Source organism: Arvicola amphibius, chromosome X (assembly GCF_903992535.2).
Source record: "Arvicola amphibius chromosome X, mArvAmp1.2, whole genome shotgun sequence".
Classification (NCBI taxonomy): Eukaryota; Metazoa; Chordata; class Mammalia; order Rodentia; family Cricetidae; genus Arvicola; species Arvicola amphibius.
The window spans coordinates 64,832,824-64,843,995 of NC_052065.1; the positions used below are offsets into that span (position 1 = coordinate 64,832,824).

An 11,172-nucleotide genomic window follows, 5' to 3' on the forward strand; every position below is an offset into this window, starting at 1 on the left:
CTTCCATTTTCTGGTATCCTCTTCAATTTCTTTCTTCAAAGACTTAAAGTTCTTGTCAAATAAATCCTTCACTTCCTTGGTTAGAGATACTCCCAGATATCTTATGCTATTTGTGGCTATTGTGAAAGGTGATACTTCTCTGATTTCCCTCTCTGCTTCCTTATCCTTTGTGTATAGGAGGGCGACTGATTTTTTGGAGTTGATCTTATAACCTGCCACGTTACTGAAGGAGTTTATCAGCTGTAGGAGTTCTTTGGTGGAGTTTTTGGGGTCGCTTATGTATACTATCATATCATCTGCAAATAATGAAAGTTTAACTTCTTCCTTTCCAAATTGAATCCCCTTGATTCCCTTATGTTGTCTTATTGCTATTGCTAGAACTTCAAGCACTATATTGAAGAGATAAGGAGAGAGTGGACAGCCTTGTCGTGTTCCTGAATTTAGTGGGATAGCCTTGAGTTTCTCTCCGTTTAATTTGATGTTAGCTGTCGGCTTGCTGTAAATAGCTTTTATTATATTTAGGAATGACCCTTGTATGCCTAATCTCTCCAAAACTTTTATCATAAAAGGGTGCTGAATTTTGTCAAATGCTTTTCCAGCATCTAATGAGATGACCATATGGTTTTTTTCCTTCATTTTATTTATATGATGGATTACATTGATAGATTTTCGTATGTTGAACCAGCCCTGCATCTCTGGGATGAAGCCTACTTGATCGTAGTGGATAATTTTTCTAATGTGTTCTTGGATTCGGTTTGCCAGTATTTTATTGAGAATTTTTGCGTCAATGTTCTTGAGTGAGATTGGCCTTTAATTCTCTTTCTTGGTTGAGTCTTTGTGTGGTTTAGGTATCAGGGTAACTGTAGCTTCATAAAAGGAATTTGGCAGTGACTCTTGTGTTTCTATATTATGAAATACCTTAAGGAGTATAGGTATTAGGTCTTCTTGGAAGTTCTGGTAGAATTCCGCATTGAAACCATGTGGTCCTGGGCTCTTTTTGGTAGGGAGGTTTCTGATAACAGTTTCTAATTCTTCGCGACTAACAGGATGAATTAGAGCATTTACCTGGTCCTGGTTTAACTTTGGTATATGGTATTTATCTAAAAAACTGTCCATTTCTTTTACATTTTCCAATTTTGTGGCATACAAGCTTTTGTAGTAAGATCTAATGATTCTCTGAATTTCCTCTGTGTCTGTGGTTATGTCCCCCTTTTCATTTCTGATCTTAATAATTTGCGTGTTCTCCCTCTGCCGTTTGATTAGTTTGGCTAAGGGTTTGTCAATCTTGTTGATTTTCTCCAAGAACCAGCTTTTTGTTTCATTGATTCTTTGGATTGTTTTCTGTGTTTCTATTTTGTTGATTTCTGCCCTCAATTTGATTATTTCCAGTCTTCTACTTCTCCTAGGTGAGTCTGCTTCTTTTTTTTCCAGAGCTTTCAGGTGTGCTGTTAAGTCACCAATGAGTGCTTTCTCCGTTTTCTTTAAGTGGGCACTTAGTGCTATGAACTTTCCTCTTAGCACTGCTTTCATTGTGTCCCATAGGTTTGAGTATGTTGTGTCTTTGTTTTCATTAAATTCAAGAAAGACTTTAATTTCTTTCTTTATTTCTTCCTTGACCCAGGTGTGGTTCAGTAGTTGACTGTTCAGTTTCCATGAGCTTGTGGGCTTTCTGGGGGTAGCATTGTTGTTGAATTCTAATTTTAATCCATGGTGATCCGATAAGACACAGGTGGTTACTAATATTTTTTTTGTAACTGTGGAAGTTTGCTTTGTTACCAAGTATATGGTCAATTTTCGAAAAGGTTCCATGAGCCGCAGAGAAGAAGGTATATTCTTTCCTATTTGGGTGGAATGTTCTATAGATGTCTGTTAAGTCCATTTGGTTCATTACCTCCATTAAGTCTTTCAATTCTCTGTTAGGTTTCTGTCTGATTGACCTGTCCATTGGTGAGAGAGGAGTGTTGAAGTCTCCAACTATTAGTGTGTGTGGTTTGATGTCTGCCTTGAGTTCTAGAAGTGTTTCTTTTACATAAGTGGGAGCTTTTATATTAGGGGCATAGATATTCAGGATTGAGACTTCATTCTGATGGATTTTTCCTGTTATGAGTATAAAGTGTCCCTTTCCATCTCTTCTGATTGATTTAGTTTGAAGTCAACTTTGTTGGAAATTAGTATGGCCACACCCGCTTGTTTCTTAGGGCCATTTGCTTGATAAACCTTTTCCCAACCCTTTACTCTGAGTAGGTGTCTGTCTTTGTGGTTGAGGTGTGTTTCTTGTAAACAGCAGAATGTTGGATCCTGTTTTCGTATCCAGTCTCTTAGCCTGTGCCTTTTTATAGGTGAATTGAGTCCATTGATATTCAGTGATATTAATGACCAGTGGTTGTTAAGTTCAGTCATTTTTAGTAGTAGAGTTTGTGTGTTTCCCTTCTTCTAGTTGTGCTGGTGAAGGGTCGCTAGATGCCTGAGTTATTGTGGGCGTTGTTGGACTCCTTGGTTTGTGATTTTCCTTCTATTACTTTCTGCAAGGCTGGATTTGTGGCTGCGTATTGTTTAAATCTGCTTTTGTCCTGGAATATCTTGTTTTCTCCATCAATGGTGAATGCAAGCTTTGCTGGGTATAATAGTCTAGGCTTGCATCCATGTTCCCTTAGTGTCTGTAGCACATCTATCCAAGCTCTTCTGGCTTTCATGTTTTCCATTGAGAAATCAGGTGTAATTCTGATAGGTTTCCCTTTATATGTTACTTGACCTTTTTCCTTTGCAGCTCTTAATATCTGTTCTTTATTCTGTATGTTTTGTGTTTTGATTATTATATGGCGTGGGGATGCTTTCTTTTGATCCAGTCTATTTGGTGTTCTGTAGGCTTCTTGTACCTTCATAGGAACATCCTTCTTTAGGTTGGGGAAGTTTTCTTCTATAATTTTGTTGAATATGTTTTCTGGGCCTTTGAGTTGTAATTCTTCTCCTTCTTCTACCCCAATTATTCTTAGGTTTGGTCTTTTCATGGTGTCCCAGATTTCCTGAATGTTTTGTGTTAAGAATTTGTTAGATTTGTTTAGTTCTTAATCTGTGAGTTTATTTCCTCTATAGTATCTTCAGAGTCCGAGATTCTTTCTTCCATCTCTTGTATTCGGTTGGAAATACTTGTCTCTGAAGTTTCTGTTCGTTTACTCAGAGTTTCCATTTCCAGTCGTCCCTCAGATTGTGTTTCTTCAATACCTCCATTTCATTTATCAGGTCTTGTACTGTTTCCCTTACCTGTTTGATTGCTTTTTCTTGTTTTTCTTGGGTATCTTTGAGAGATTTATTTATTTCGTCTACCTTTTTATTTGTCATCTCCATTTCTTTATGGCAGTTTTTTTACCTCCTGTTTAAGGTCCTCTATTATTTTCATAAATTACTGTTTAAGGTCGATTTCTTCTATCTCTTATGGAGTAGGGTGTTCAATTCTTGTTGTTTCGGGATGTCTGTATTCTGGTGATGTCATGTTGCCTTTCATGTTGATGGAGGAGTTCTTTTTTTTTTAGATTAAACAGTGTTTTATTGCCTTTAAATTTTAAATGCTAATGAGAAAAGAACAGCTGAGGAGAGACATTGAATAGTAGAAAAATTCTTATTGAGTTGATGGAGGAGTTCTTGCATTGGCGCCTGCCCATCTCTTCCTTCAAATGGAGCCGGGATGTACTTGGTGTCTTAGACCAATCTTTGTTGTGACTGAATCTGGTTGGATCTTTTCAGTGCCGGAGCAGGAGCTATTCCTTGCAGCACAATCTGAAGGAGCCCGCACTCCCTTTCCGGAATCCTCAGACCTGCCTGGACGGCAGCCTCTCACCCCTTTGGGTGGATGGCCTTAGTGCAGGAGCAGGATACTTGAATACACTAGGGAAAGCCATCCAGATGGAACTCCACAGCACTGAATCAGGGATTCCTGGTAGCCCAGGGACGCAGCAGGGACAAAATGGCCAAGGTGGGGGCAGGGTGGGATGGAGTATCACAAGGTGAACCTTGCAGCACAATCTGAAGGAGCCCGCACTTCCTTGCAGGAATCCTCAGACCTGCCTGGAGGGCAGCCTCTCACCCCTTTGGGTGTATGGCCTTAGTACAGAAGCAGGACACTTGAATACATTAGGGAAGGCTTGGGAGAGGCAGGGACGTGAATACCAAAGACACCCCTTCACGGGAAGCTGGGGGAGGGGGGCTGTGCTCTCTTCCAGGGCAGGTCGTCCCAGGGTCGCACACACTCACCCGTCCAGATGGAACTCCACTGCACCAGATCAGTGATTCCTGGTAGTCCAGGGATGCACCAGGGACCAGATTTATTTATTTTTATTTTGTGTGCATGGGTATTCTGCCTATATGTATGCATGTGTTCCACATGCACGCCTGGTTTATACAGAAGTCAGAAGAGGGTGCTGGATCTCCTGGAACTAGAGTTACAGAGAATTATAACCCATCATCTGGGTGCTCGAAACAAAACCCAGGTCCTCTGCAAAAGTAGTATGTACTCTTTATTGCTGAGCCACTTCTCCAGGCCCTTTTGTTGTGTTCTTACCTGGCTTTGGTACTAGAAGAATTTGCATATGCTCCTACTGTTTCTGTTTGTTTGCTTTGGTTTTTTTTTAATAATTTAAGAAGTACTGGTTGTAGTTCTTCTTTGAAAGCCTGGTAGAATTCAGCTGTGACTCCATCTGGACCTGAACATTTTTTTTTAAGTTAGGCTATTAATTTCAAGCTCCCTATTTGGGTGTGTTCAAGTTGTTGATCTCCTCTTGGTTTAACTTTGTTGGTTCAGATGTTTTTATTTAATGAAGTACAGGGCTTTTAACTATTCCCCTATACTGTTCTTACTTTCTTAATTGTATTGTAATGTTTACCTGTTCATTTCTTATTAATTTATGTCTCAGCCAAGGGTCTGTAAATTGTGGGGGTTTTTTCCAATGGAACAGCTTTTAGTTTCATTAACTCTGTATTTTTGTTTGTTTCTATTTCATTTATTTCTATCCTTTTTTTATTATTTATTCCCATCTACTGGATTTTGGGTTTGGTTTGTTCTTGTTTTCCCAAACTCTTTAGAAATGAGTTTTTCCCTAGTTAGAACTTCGAGTGCTTTATTGAATAGATATGGAGACAGTGGACAGCCCTGTCTTATTCCTGATTTTAGTGGAATCGCTTTGAGTTTCTCTCCATTTAATTTGATGTTGGTTGTTGGCTTGCTGTATATTGCTTTTATTATGTTTAAATACATTCCTTGTATCCCTGATCTCTCCAAGACCTTTATCATGAAGGGATGTTGGATTTTGTCAAAGGCTTTTTCAGCATCTAATGAGATGATCATGTGATTTTTCTTTTTCAGTTTGTTTAGATGGTGGATTACATTGACAGATTTTTTTTTTATGTTGAACCATCCCTGTATCTCTGGGATGAAGCCAACTTGATCATGTGTGGCTTGGGCAGTCTGTAGGGCCACTAGCATGGGACCAAGATTTATCCCTACTGCTTTAACTGGCATTTTTAGAGCCCATTATTTTTGGAAGGATACCTTGCTCAGCCTAGGGAGAGGGAGAGGGACTCAATTCTGCTTCAAAATGATGTGTCAGACTTTGTTGACTCCCTTGGGAAGCCTTATCCTCTCTGAGAAGTGGATGGGAGTCTGGAGTGGGGAGAAGGTGTGGGGAACAGGAGAAGGGGAGAGAGTGGGAACTGTAATAGGTATGTAAGATAAGAAAATATTGCTTTTAAAAATATAGATTTAATAATAATAATAATAAAAGAAAAAGAAATGAGTTTTGCAAACTGATTAGGTTATCTTTTTATGCTCTTTTTGAATTTTTCTTAATGTGGGCACCTAGAGCTATAAATTTCCATTTTATAACTATTTTAATGTATTCCAGAAGTTTTAAGATATTGTATTTTCATTTTATTTTATTTATGGGATTTTTTTATTTTCTTCCTGATTTCTTTTTTGACTCATTTATTATTCAGTACTGTATTGTTTAATCTCCATGCGTGTATGAAATTTCTAGCAAAATTTAATTCTTTTACTCTCAATAGTGAGCTTTATTACTTTGTGGTCAGATAAAATGCATGGAGTTATACCAATTTTTCTAATTGTTTGTTTGTTTGGTAGGTTGGTTTTAGATTTGTCTTGTGTTCTAATATATTGCTTATTTTAAACAAACTTTTATTGGATGTTGAATAAAATGTATATCCTTTGGCATTTGGGTAAAATACTATATAGTTGTATATTAAGGCCATTTGAGTAAAGGTAACGCAACATAAAATAAATATAGAATTGAAAAAAACAATAATCCAATGAGAAAACTCAGGGGAAATCCTTACCAATAAAATGGATCAAATGAAACACAAAATAGAAATTATACTGCTCAGTGAAAGAAAATGATGTGTTAAAAAAAGTAGCAAAAGAATATACATGAACTTTGATACAGCACAAGATAAACAAATCTTTGAATGATAGGCACAGAAGAAGAAGAATCAAAGGCATAGATAAGAGCGTATGTGTCATTTAATTCCAGTGCCTCTCTGTTTTTGGTCCAGATAATCAGTTCACTGGAGAAAATGGGGTATTGAAATCACCTGCTATTATTGTATTGCTGTTTAGCTGTGTCTTTACTTCTATTGGTTTGCTTCTTATGAAACTGGATGCATGAGATTACAGTGACTTCTTGGCTAATTGTTCCCTTGACCAGACTGGTATCCTTCTTTACCTCTTCTGATTAATTTTGGTTTGAAGTTTATTTTGTCAAACAGTAGGACAATGACCTACTTGCTTCCTGGTTTCATTTTCTTGGAGTACTTTTCCCCATTCTTTCACTCTCAGGTAGTGCCTATCTTCCAAGGTCAGATGTATCTTCTCATCAAAAAGAATCTTGTTTCTAAATTCATTCAACTAGCCTGTGTCTTTTGACTGGGAAGGTGAGGCTATTGATATTTGAAGTTATTATGGAAAGGTGTGTGTTGATTGCTGTCATTTGGGGCTTTTGTTTATTTTGTTTGAAGTCTTAGTCCTAATTTGTGCTTCAGTAATTATATCTTAATTTGTTCTCTTTCTGTGGTCTCTTGGCTATGATTATTCCTCTCCTTGTTCCAAATTATTGCTTTCAGTATTCTCTGTATTGCCCTATTTGTATCATGGAAAGTTTGTCTTTCTCCTTCAACTATGGTAGATAATTTTGGTGGATAAAGTAGTCTGGATTGGCATTTGTGGTGTTTTAGATGTTGCTCAGATGTTTTTTCTTCCTGTATATGTAACCTGTGACTTTTTTCTTGCATCTTACCCTTTCCCCTTTTTGTACATCTAGTATTTTGACTGTAATATGGAATGTGAAGTGTCTTTTCTGGTTCTGTCTACTTAGTGTTCTGTGTGCCTCTTGTGTATCTTTCAAGTGTGCCTTTTCTTAGTTTGGAGAAGTTTCCTTTCATTATCCTGTTGAAGATATTGTCCATGCCATTGATTCTTCTTCTATGCCTATGATCCAAAGATTTGTTTTTCTCATGCTGTATCAAACCTCATGTATATGCCTATGATGTGCTTTTTAATTCATCATTTTCTTTCACTGAGCAGTATAATTTTTATTTTATTTTCAAGTCTGAATATTCTGTGTTCTGTTTTATTCATTTTACTGGTAAGGCTTACTTGAGTTTTCTCATCAAGTTATTTACTTTTTAAAAGTCTACCTTCATTTCAGCTTGAGTTATCATTGGTATTTCTGTCTCTTTATTGAATTCAGTTTTCAAACGCTGTATTGTCTTCCTAATTTCATTCAGCTGCATGCTTTGGTGTTCTCCAACTTCCATCAGGAATTTGTTCCTCTCCTTTTAAAGTTCATTTGGGCATTTGTTCATGTCCTCTCTTAACTCCTCAAGATGTTGGAAGCCCAACTTTGGTGATGTGTAAGAGTCTCCCAGGTGGCACCGGTTTTGGTAGCCTGAAAGCTGCAGGACTGACAGGGTCATGGAAAGAAACTGATGTTTGGCGTTGTGAGAGGTCAAGACAGACCACTGGTGGAGGTGCAGCCTCAGCTGTAGTAGAAGCCCCAGGAATGAAGGGGTTGTGGGTGGAGACAGAGGCTTGGTACCATGTGGCAGAATTGGAATCCCAGAAGAGAAGCTGGGAGAGGCTAGTGATAAAGGTACAATTTCACTTGGTTTGGAGATCCCAAAAATATCATGTATAGGAGAGCTCTGCAGAAGCTCTCAGGAAGGCAGGTCTCACCACTTGTCCAGGGTTCCATGATTAGGGATATATTTGACCCCACAACCATGATGAAAGAGTTACTTCTCAGCAACCATGTCTTCAAATCCACTTGCATTAAACTTGGTGAAGTCCCACTTCTTTGAGATGTGGAGCCTCTGGAGGACAAGGAACTTGAACTTGGCTCTACACAGAGCCTCAATCACATGCTCCTTAGTCTGCAGCTTGGTGTGGATGGACATGATTGAATGAGGAAAAGAATAAAAAAGGGCCAGGTGGTGGACACCTTTAATCCCTTTAATCCAAGCACTTGGGAAGCAGAGGCAGGTGTATCTCTGTGAGTTTGAGACCAGCCTGATCTACAAAGTGAGTTCCAGGACAGCCGGAAATGTTACACAGAGAAACCCTGCCTCTAACAAAAACAAAAAACAAAAAGAGGAGAAAGTTTAAGAGACTTTCAGATCATTTGCTTGTGTGGCAGCAGAAGTTATTGTAATCTGTGAGAATTTGGAACTCAGGTGTGCCATTTTTGGCTATGGACCTATACTAAGGCCAAGCCATTTTCAGTAAGACAGCAATGCTTTAAGAAAATCTCTGAATCTGAGAAATGAATTTAGTCCAAGAAGAAAGGGTCAAGAAATTAATTCTGCCATAGGGAGGGTTCCAATAAGTGCCAAAAGGGAGCTAAGAGACAGAAAACAGTGTAGCCATAAGGGACAAGGAAGAACAAGCAGGAACTCCATCCAAGGGAGAGTTTCAATATTAGAGAAGCCACAAGGGCATAGAGAAGTTTCAGGACTTCCAGGAGGGAGCTGAGAGACAGGAAGATCAAGGTCACAGAGACCCAGAAGAACTTAAGGAAGCTGCAGGACTTAGCAGGCAGCTCCTAGGGGGAAACAAGGAAACTAGGGATGTACAGGCCCAGGAGGGCACAGCGGAAAGCTCCAAGGAGAAGGTGGCAAGAAAAGAGTCACAAACACAGAAGTGTGTAGAGAAGCTATGTAACTTAGTAGCCAGCTCCTATCTGAAGGTGAGGAAGCTAGAGGAAAGAGCTGAGGAGCCATGAGGGAGCACAGGGGGTAAGTGTTGTGGTAACAAGAATTTCAATTTGGGGCATCCCCAAGTGGACTGAGAGACTTGTCAAAGAGAAATGTCCCAAATCACAGAGGAGAGGTGGCTCTTTGCATGTGATAGGGGCTCAGAAGAGCAAGCTTCCTGGCACACAGTGTGGCTTTTGTAGTAAAAGTAGACAAAACAGGGAGCCCTGTGGTGGCACTTGTCCAGCAGAAATGGAGAGACCAGTGGTTAGAACAGATAGAGGAGCAAACAGTTGAAGAAGTGCCCTGAGAGAGGCTCTGAGAAAAGGGAGGGTTCCAGAGAGAAAGAGGAGCAAGTGTTTTAGTAAGCAGAATTACCCACATGTTGTGGCCCTGAAAGATGTAACACAGAGATGCCCACGTGATGGGTGCCCCAAAGTGGGTATTAGGCTCCCGGTTCCAGAAAGAGGACACTTACTGAGTAGGTGAGGAGAGATGAATGGTTAGATATGCTGGAGGAAAGAAGTGACTAAAGAAGTGGACTCTAGTCAAATTGGGTGGCTGTCAAAAGCCAGCAGAAACAAATGATCCATACATACCATAGGATCAGCAGCTTGGCTCAGAGAACCTGAGTTACCTTGCAGGAACTCATGCTGCTTCTGAGTTTCAGCCCCAGATGAATGTAAAGAAACAAAGAAATAAAAAGGAAGAATATGACTGCTCCTAGGTATGGTGAAAAGGAAAGTTTATTGTAGCCAAAGGCCGAGACATCTAGGAGAGCCCAGAGTGAACATGACGAGACTGAGCTGGACTGTGTGAAGAGGTGGGGAGAGCAAGAGATGTGCTGCCAACCAAGAGGGGTGGCCTGGGCCAAGAGACTGGCCAAGAGGGCAAAGGATTAAAAAGATGGGTAACCAAAATGTATATATTATATAAGGCAGATCCTCTGGGGGAAGCACAGCCCAACCCCTGGGCTAGAGAGTTCTGGGTAGAGGATGGGGTATACCAGCCATACCCTGTAATAAGTAGGGACCTAGGGATGCTGAGAGAACCTGGTGGCCAGGTCCACTTTAATATGTTAAATAGGCACCTCAGCCATTTGTCACAGGGTTTGAGAGCTAACAATGATGACCTGGTCACTGTGCCCTAGGGCTTTCCAGAGGCACCACAAATCCCTGTCTGGAGCCTGTCAGCCCCAGCACAGGACATCTTGCTGATACAAATGACATGGAAAGGGTGGAGCCTCACTTTGGTATGAAAGCCATCATTGCCACAACTCTTTACCATGTATCTGTTGGCACAAGTACAGGTGGCCTTCCTGGTCTTTGAAGGAGAGTTACTCATATTTATCTGACACCATGTGGCTACAAAGTGGGAATCCATCAACATTTGCCTTCCTCCATCCCAAGTTAAAAATTTGGATCTTAGCATCAGGGTTCACCTCAGCAGAAGCAAGATTTTGGTTGTGGCTTGTTCTTACAATACCCATTTCGCTGGACAGTGGGGGTGGCCGATGATTGGTGCAGGAGGATTGTCTGTATTCTGGCAATCATGTTTTAAATAAATGCTGATTGGCCGGTAGCCAGGCAGAAAGTATAGGCAGGAAAACCAGACAGGAAGTAGAAGTTGGGCAATGAGAACAGGAGTATTCTGGGAAGAAGGAAGCTCTCTTGCAGTTCTGCCAACATCATGAAAGATGTGGGATGTGACCTGACCCACTGAAAAAGATACTAAGCCATGTGGCAAACACAGATAAGAATAATGGGTTAATATAAGTTATAAGAGTTAACAAGAAGCCTGAGCTAAGGGGCCAATCAGTTTATAGCCTAACATAGACTCTCTGTGTAATTTTTCTCTGGGACTAAATGGCTGGGGGACCAAGCAGGACAAAAACCCCAACAAGCCTGCTCCTTATGTTAC

General features: G+C 40.1%; 1 pseudogene; it reads right to left on the reverse strand.

The window, feature by feature from the left end:
* Positions 1-8,232: 8,232 nt before the first annotated feature.
* On the reverse strand, positions 8,233-10,805 carry LOC119804313 (annotated as a pseudogene).
* Positions 10,806-11,172: the final 367 nt, after the last annotated feature.